The following is a 7,523-nucleotide window of genomic DNA, read 5'->3' on the forward strand; positions in this document are numbered from 1 at the left end:
AACGGGCGAGCACCGCACTTACCTTTCCTCGGACCCCGTCCGTCTTTTGTGGGACGGACGAAGACCCGACATAGCACTCAACCACTTGAGCCACAGCACCACTTCCAGCTTTTTTCTTTTTGCTTATGTGGTGCTAAGGAATCGAACCCAGGGCCTCAGGCATGCAAGGCAAGCACTCTACCACTGAGCCACCTTCCCTGCCAGTCAATCTATCTAACAAAAGGATTCACTGTTCTGACTTCTATCGTCACAGATTGTTCAGAAAAACTTAGATTTGAGTTTGAGTGATAGTGATTATTAGCTATATGTCTTTAGGCAAATCATCTAATTTTTTCTGGACTGCAATCTTATCCTGAATAAAATGAGGTTTTCAAAGTGTACTGTAGGCTAGATGCCAGTGGGTCATGCCTGTAATCCTAGCTACTCAGGAGGCTAAGATTTGAGGATCATGGTTCAAAGCCAGACTAAGCAGAAGAATCTGTGAGACTCTTATCTCCAATAAACTACCAAAAAAAAGTTTGAAAGGGAGCTGTGGTTCAAGTGGTAGAGTACTGGCCTTGAACAAAAGCAAAAGCACCAAAAGAATTAAAAAAAAAAAAAACAGACCTCACCTCGGCCAGTTATGTTGGCTCACATCTATAATCCTGGCTATTGGATGGCTAAAAATAAGAGGCTCACCATTCAAGGCCAGCTTGTGTAAAAAGTTTGTGAGACCCCCTTCTCACCCAATGGCTGAGTGTGGTGGCTTACACTACATTCCAGTTACACAGGAGGCTGATACTGAGAGAATCACAGTTTCAGACCAGCATGGACAAAAACAATCATGAGACTCCATGCCGATGGAAGAACTTGGGCATGGTGGTCTGTATCTGTCATCTCAACTATGGCAGTAGTATAAAATAGGAGGATCATGGTCCGGGCAAAGACTAGTCAGAGACTAATCAAAGATTAGTCAAAGAACAAGATCCATTTCAAAATAACTAGTGCAAAAAAAGATTAGAGGTATGGCCTAGCAGTAGAGTACCTATCTAGCAAGCCCTGAGTTCAGGTCCCAGCACTGCAAAAGCAAAACAACAAAATAAACCCACTGAAAAACCTATTTTAAGAAAACTTCAGGTTAAGAAGGTGGCTCATTGATAGAGTGCTTGCCTTGCATGCATGAGGCCCTGGGTTCAATTCCTCAGCACTACATAAGCAGAAAAAGCCAGAAGTGGCACTGTTGCTCAAGTGGTAGAGCACTAGACTTGATCTGAAGAGCTGAAGAACAGCGCTCAGGCTCAGAGTTCAGGCCCCACAACTGACAAACAAACAAAACAAACATACAAACAAACCTCACCTCGGAAGGTTGTTGGAAGTGTCCTGGAGTAATGTAAGTTTTCTAGTGAAGATCCCTGAGATGGAGTGATTTAAGGGGCAAGTTTATTTCTTTGTTATAAAACCACCCAAGACAGGTGCCTTGGGTTGGTGGGTAACTAAGTCCAACTCAGCCAACAGGAAGGTCTATTGGACGAGGCAGCTTCCCCCTAAAGAGCTTTGGATTGAGGACAGCACACTCTTCCTCACCTCTCATTGATGAAGATGCTATCACACATGCCCTTACCCAGTCTCAAGGGAGGCTGGGAAATCCAGTCCCTAGATGGATAGCTGTGTTTTATCCATACCTCTTCAAAGAGGAGAAAAACAGATTTTACTGTCAAACTACTGCATAAAAAGTAAAGGAAAAAATAGCATTCAACTATTTGCAGTTTCAGTATTTTTCTCTCATGCAAAAGGAATTACAAAAGAAAGCTTTTTCTCAAAATGATTTTTCAAGGAAAAATGTACTGATGTCATTATCACAACCTGCCAGCTTTCCTTGGCAGCTCTGAGCACATATCTCAACCCCCTTTCTCTAACAGCCACCATTCCTCTACCCCAAAGAGCTTCTAGAATGTTCCCTAGGGTGACAGCATTGGAAGACGAGCCCTGGACAAAGTCCAGCTTCATCTGCTGAAATGTTCCCATTACTTATGGGATGAACTAAGAAGAGAAGACAATTAAAAGATGATAAATGACCATTAGATTTGCTACATTCCCAGCCTAGTTTGGGCTCCACTCTGAATTCATGCAGATCAGTGTGGAGACTCTGGGAGTTTACTTCATGCTAACTCTGGCACTGACTGCCTTCTTTCCTGTGTCAGGCAGCTGGGAGGGGGGGGGGTGGACACCTGATGTAAGAGGATAGCTGAGATTGATTGATGGCAACCCATCCAATGCCATAAATAATGTAGGCCCAAGTCCCATTAGTTATGGAGATTTGTAACAAGAAACTAATGAAGTCTTTAATTATAAAGTCTTAGCAATTTAGTTTCCCAAAGAGGCAGAGCTCCTAATAAATAGTCTGGCAGAGCCCATAAGCAAGGGGCGTACTGTGTTGTGTAGCTGGTGAGGTATGAATAAGAAAGACCACCCACAAGGCTAGATGGCAGACCAGCCTGAGTATGGCTTGTTCTCAACCTCAGCAGATGGACTGTCAAGGAAACAAAATTCCCCACTGCCCCCTTCCTACTTGTCACCCCACCTTCTGGCCAGTGCAGATGTGTGTGAGGAATTGGGCCACAGCCAAGGACAGCCCACCTGCACTTGGCTCATGCACAAAACTTACTTGACTTCTTAACAACATCTGAGCCTCTCCATGAGCAATTAATTTGCAGGTTCACCTATTAGGTGTGAACAGAAAATGATTTCTTGCATCCTGCTTATTAGTTTCCAACTGTAGCCAAGTATAAACATTTCTACAAAAGAAAAGAAATAGGAGCGATTGTGTCCCTCACATATAGTATGAAGAAAAATAGAGGGACTAAGAACCACTTCTTATGAATGCATTATAGTGTCTGGTTAAGAAGACATGGGGCTATCTAAAGCGGTGTCCACTTATATAATTTAAAGAAGAGGCCATTTTCTTGATGATTTGAGCATACATTCTTTCACTGAAAAATCCAGAAAGCTGAAGCTAAGTTTCTCTTAGTTCTTTCTTTCTGATCTGATTGCCCTAAAAAGGAATCTCCCTCAATTCTTTCCACCTGATTTCATTTGTCCAGACAATTTACAGGGAATTCAGTTAAGTGCCTTGCTCCTGACAAGGTTCAAATCTCAATTCCAAGAAATCTAGCTTCTAGAGGCAGCCCAGGGTATGTGGCCTACCCCAATGCCACGTTCCAATGACGAAGGGAATTGGTGCCACATCTGGGGAAAGATCAAGAGAATACCTTATCATCTGAAAACCAAGAGCCAAGCAGACTCCATCATACATTTCCAAGGGAGGAAGCTTATGTTAGAAACTTTAAAACCCTGCTGGGAGGTATCCATGGAAACCAGAGGAAACAAATAACAGGCCAGCCTTTCTTCAGGTTGTGGAAGTGGCCCAGGGTGAATATGAGCTAATAAGAAGTATTTAGTAATGTCCTCGCACAGTCCAAGGAGACACTTGCAAGCCCTAGAGTATTTTCACTCTGGCCTGGAGCCTCAGATTCCATCCAGGCTCTGATTAATTGCAGGAGAGATCCTGGGACACAGATCAGGAATAGAAAGTGGTTTATATCAGTATGATCATTAAAATTTGATCAAAAGCTAGACTTGGCTAGTACTTTCTGAAGACATTTTCCTGAGTTCTAAAAAGTGGTTCCCAGCCTTCCTGACCATGAACTCTCCTTGAATTTCCAAGCAGTATTTTGAGGCAGTGCTACAGAATGGTTTAAAGAGAGTGAATCAAAGCAGCTGAGTGGATGGGACATTTTAGGGAGTGATGTAAAAACAAGCAACAGAAAGAAGTGCTCCAGACTTAAGGTCATTCATAAGAATGTTCCTGTGTTAGCAGCAATGAGTAGGACTGACTTCTGTCTCTCAATTTTAAGAAAAACAGCACACAAACAATCTTCAATAAAATTACTAAGTACAAACTTGGCTATTTAAAATATTTTTTCTGTAATTCCAGAGCCACAAATCCTTCAATTTTAGGTGTCACCTTAGGTAAATTTTTCTGGAAGTCTCTTTATATCTCCCCCCAACCCCAGCCTCTGTTTCCCAGGTATGTCCAGTGTATGCCTTTGTGATACCCTTTTAATGACGTGATTCCTTTTTATGTATGTGTCCTCTATAAGACCATAAGTTCCTTTTGAGAGGAACTTGAATCCAGCACTTGATGCTCATAAGTATTCCATGAATTTCTGTTGAATGAATGAAAATTTAAATAGCAGTTAACTTTCTGGCTCTTCCAATAGAAAGCTCTATATTTCAACAGAAAAATAGATAACATCTGTTCTCTTTTCTCCCATTGTGATACAAGAGCATACTCCATATGCGATACCAATTCGCATTGCTTTCTGTGAGAAATATACATTGAAGCTTCCATTTGGGAACTCATGATGTCAAATTTTGATCATCCTGCTTCAGGGCCTTTAATGAAGACAGTTGCTTTATGCCTTGCCACCTATTCTGGCTCTGAGAAAGGGTTTTGGTCCTTTCTTTTCTTTTTTTTAATTAATAAGTTTTTTATTTTGAAAATACCATACAGAGGGGTTACAATTACATGGGCAAGATAATGAGTACATTTCTTATCAAGCATTGTTGCCTCCTCCTTTGTTTCGCCTTACCATCCCTGCCCTCCCATCTGCCCCCCCCACTTCTTTTCTTTTCTTTTTTTTTGCTGTTTATATATATTTTTGTGGCTAATTTTTTTGTGTGTGAAAATACTGTACAGAGGGGTTGCAATTACGTAGGCAAGATAATGGATACATTTCTTATCAAGCATTGTAGCCTCCTCCTTTGTTTCCCCTTCCCATCCCTTCCCATCCTCCCCCTGTCCCCCACCCAATCCTCCCCGCTTCCCCCCCCCCATCAAAGTTGTAAAGTTCATTTTCAACATAACGACTTGTACATCTCATTGTTGTAATGGGTCCACCTGTATCCCTATTTAAACGATTTGTTTTTCCCCTTCCCCTCCACAAATTATACCAACATCAAATATAATGAAAGCAGGGGTTATACTGTGGGGGAGGGACATACAAAGCAACAAAGAAATAATCTTATAAATGTGTTAGAAACAATCACAAGAAAGAAAAAAAAACATTTGAGTGCATATCTTAGGTTTCATTTCCCTAACATCACCTTATCTGACCTTTTCTGCTTGACTCAGACATATACTAGATATGCAAATAAGGGAAAACATGGGACCTGTGATTCTTTGGGCCTGGCTTACTTCACTTAATACAATTTTTTCCAAGTCTTTCCATTTTCTAACAAATGGGGCAATGTCATTCTTTCTGATGGAGGCATAGAATTCTATTGTGTATGTATACCACATTTTCTTGATCCATTCATCTACTGAGGGACATCTGGGTTGGTTCCATATCTTAGCTATAGTAAATAGTGCTGCAGTAAACATAGTTGTGCTGGTAGCTTTAGTGTGGTCTTGTTTGTAAACATTTGGGTAAATGCCCAAAAGTGGGATTGCTGGGTCATAGGGGAGCTCTATGTGGAGTCTTTTTCTTTTCTTTATATACCAACACTTAGGAAAAAGAGAGATGTCTCTAAGGGTCACAGGAGAAAGGACCCATTTATAAGACTTGCATCCTAGGGTGTATTCATCAAACAATGGATTTGTATCCAGAAAATCCTTCCTTCCTTCATTCCTTCCTTCCTTCCTTCTTTCCTTCTTTCTTTCCTTCCTTCCTTTTTTATTTCTTTTTTCCCTCTCTCTTTTTCTTTTCCTTCCTTCCTTTTATATGCAGGTATTAGGGTTTGCTCAAGGCTAGTACTTGAGCCATGTCTCCTCTTCTGGCTTTTTGCTGGTTTTTTGGAGATAAGAGTCTTGAGAATCTTTCTGCTTAGGCTGGCCTTGAACCTTAATTCTTAGATCTCAGCTTCTTAACTAACTAGGATCATAGAAGTGAGCCACTTTCACCCAGGGTTTTGTGTGTGTGTGTGTGTGTGTGTGTTTTAAATATTGGACAGAAGAAAAAGATAGTTTAGAACTTTGATTTTTCTCTTGTAATAAAGTCACTAGGAATGTTGAATTCTCAATCTATTTTCAACCTATAGTTAACCTAAAAGACACAGCTATTCCCATTTCTTTAAGGAGCTACTTCTATTATTATTGTTTTTAATTTTTATTTTTGTTAGTCATGGGGCTTGAACTCAGGGCCTGAGCTCTGTCCCTGAACTTTTTAAATCAAGGCTAGTGCCCTACAACTTTGAGCCATAGCACCAATTCTGGTTGTCTGGCGGTTAATTGGAGATAAGAGTCTCACAGACATTCCTTGCCTTGAATGGCTTTGAACTGTGATCCTCAGACCTCAGCCTCTTGAGTATCAGCTAGGATTGCAGGCATGAGCCACTGGCACCTGGCTCTACTTCTTTTTATTCATTTGTTTAACATTGCTTCCTTCACTTTAACCTTTGCCATCTTACAATATGTATATATTTCATTCCATCTCCAATTGCATTAGCTTAGGAAAGATTTTTGCTCTAGTAGTCTGGACTCTAGATATTTCTAGCTATCTACCTGTTAGCTGATGTCACTAGTAGCTGGAGTAACGATGTTTAAGGATAGCAAGGTATAAGAAAGCAAACTGAGTATATAGAAAGAGATGAAGAGTACCCCTAGCTTGAAGGCAACATCTACACTATTTACATTTTGTGAAAAAAAATTTACATAGCTAAAATAATAAAACTAGTGAATATTAAATTAAATATTAATCATTTAATACTAATTTAAATAAATATGAGGAGTTTAGAGAAGTGGGAAAAGGAATATAGAAGATTCTTAAGGAGTTAAATTTTGTTTTCTCCCAAGAGAACTTCAGTAGATAATACCCAACATTTTAAAACTGAGAAATTTCCCCATGATTTGATACAGAGCATTTTCATTAATTTCATGAGATCTAAAATATATTCTTATTTCCATTATAATTTCATCTTTGATCCAGGGGTTCTTTGGAAGCATATTTCTTAATTTCCATATACATGGAGATGTGCTTTTTTTGTGTGGTGTGGTAGTGGTGGTGGTGTGTGTGTGTGTGTGAGAGTGTGTGTGTGTGTGTGTGTGTGTGTGTATGCAAGTGCCAGTCCTGGGGCTTGAAATCAGAGCCTGGCAGCTATCTCTGACCTTTTTTTACTCAAAGTTAGCACTCTACCACTTGAGCCACTTCTGGCTTTTGGGTTGTTAACTGGACAGAAGAGTTTCATGGATTTTCCTCCTGGCCTCAAACTATAGTCCTCAGATCTCAGCCTCCTGAGTAGCTAGCATTACAGGTATGAGCTACCTGCACCCAGACAAAAGGGGATATTTAAAAAATAAGAATAAAATAGGAAGCAATATCTTAAATCTAAGAAGACTAGAGTCCAATGAAATTGCCTGGGAATAATATGTGCTTGAGCCTCTAGAATCTCTTAAGGTTGAAAACTTAGTGAATCCAGCATATTGCAAAAGCAGATTCAAGAATGCCTAATATATTTTCCAATTAAGTCACACTATATTTTATGCT

Source organism: Dipodomys ordii, unplaced genomic scaffold (assembly GCF_000151885.1).
Source record: "Dipodomys ordii isolate 6190 unplaced genomic scaffold, Dord_2.0 Scaffold28, whole genome shotgun sequence".
Lineage (NCBI taxonomy): Eukaryota > Metazoa > Chordata > Mammalia > Rodentia > Heteromyidae > Dipodomys > Dipodomys ordii.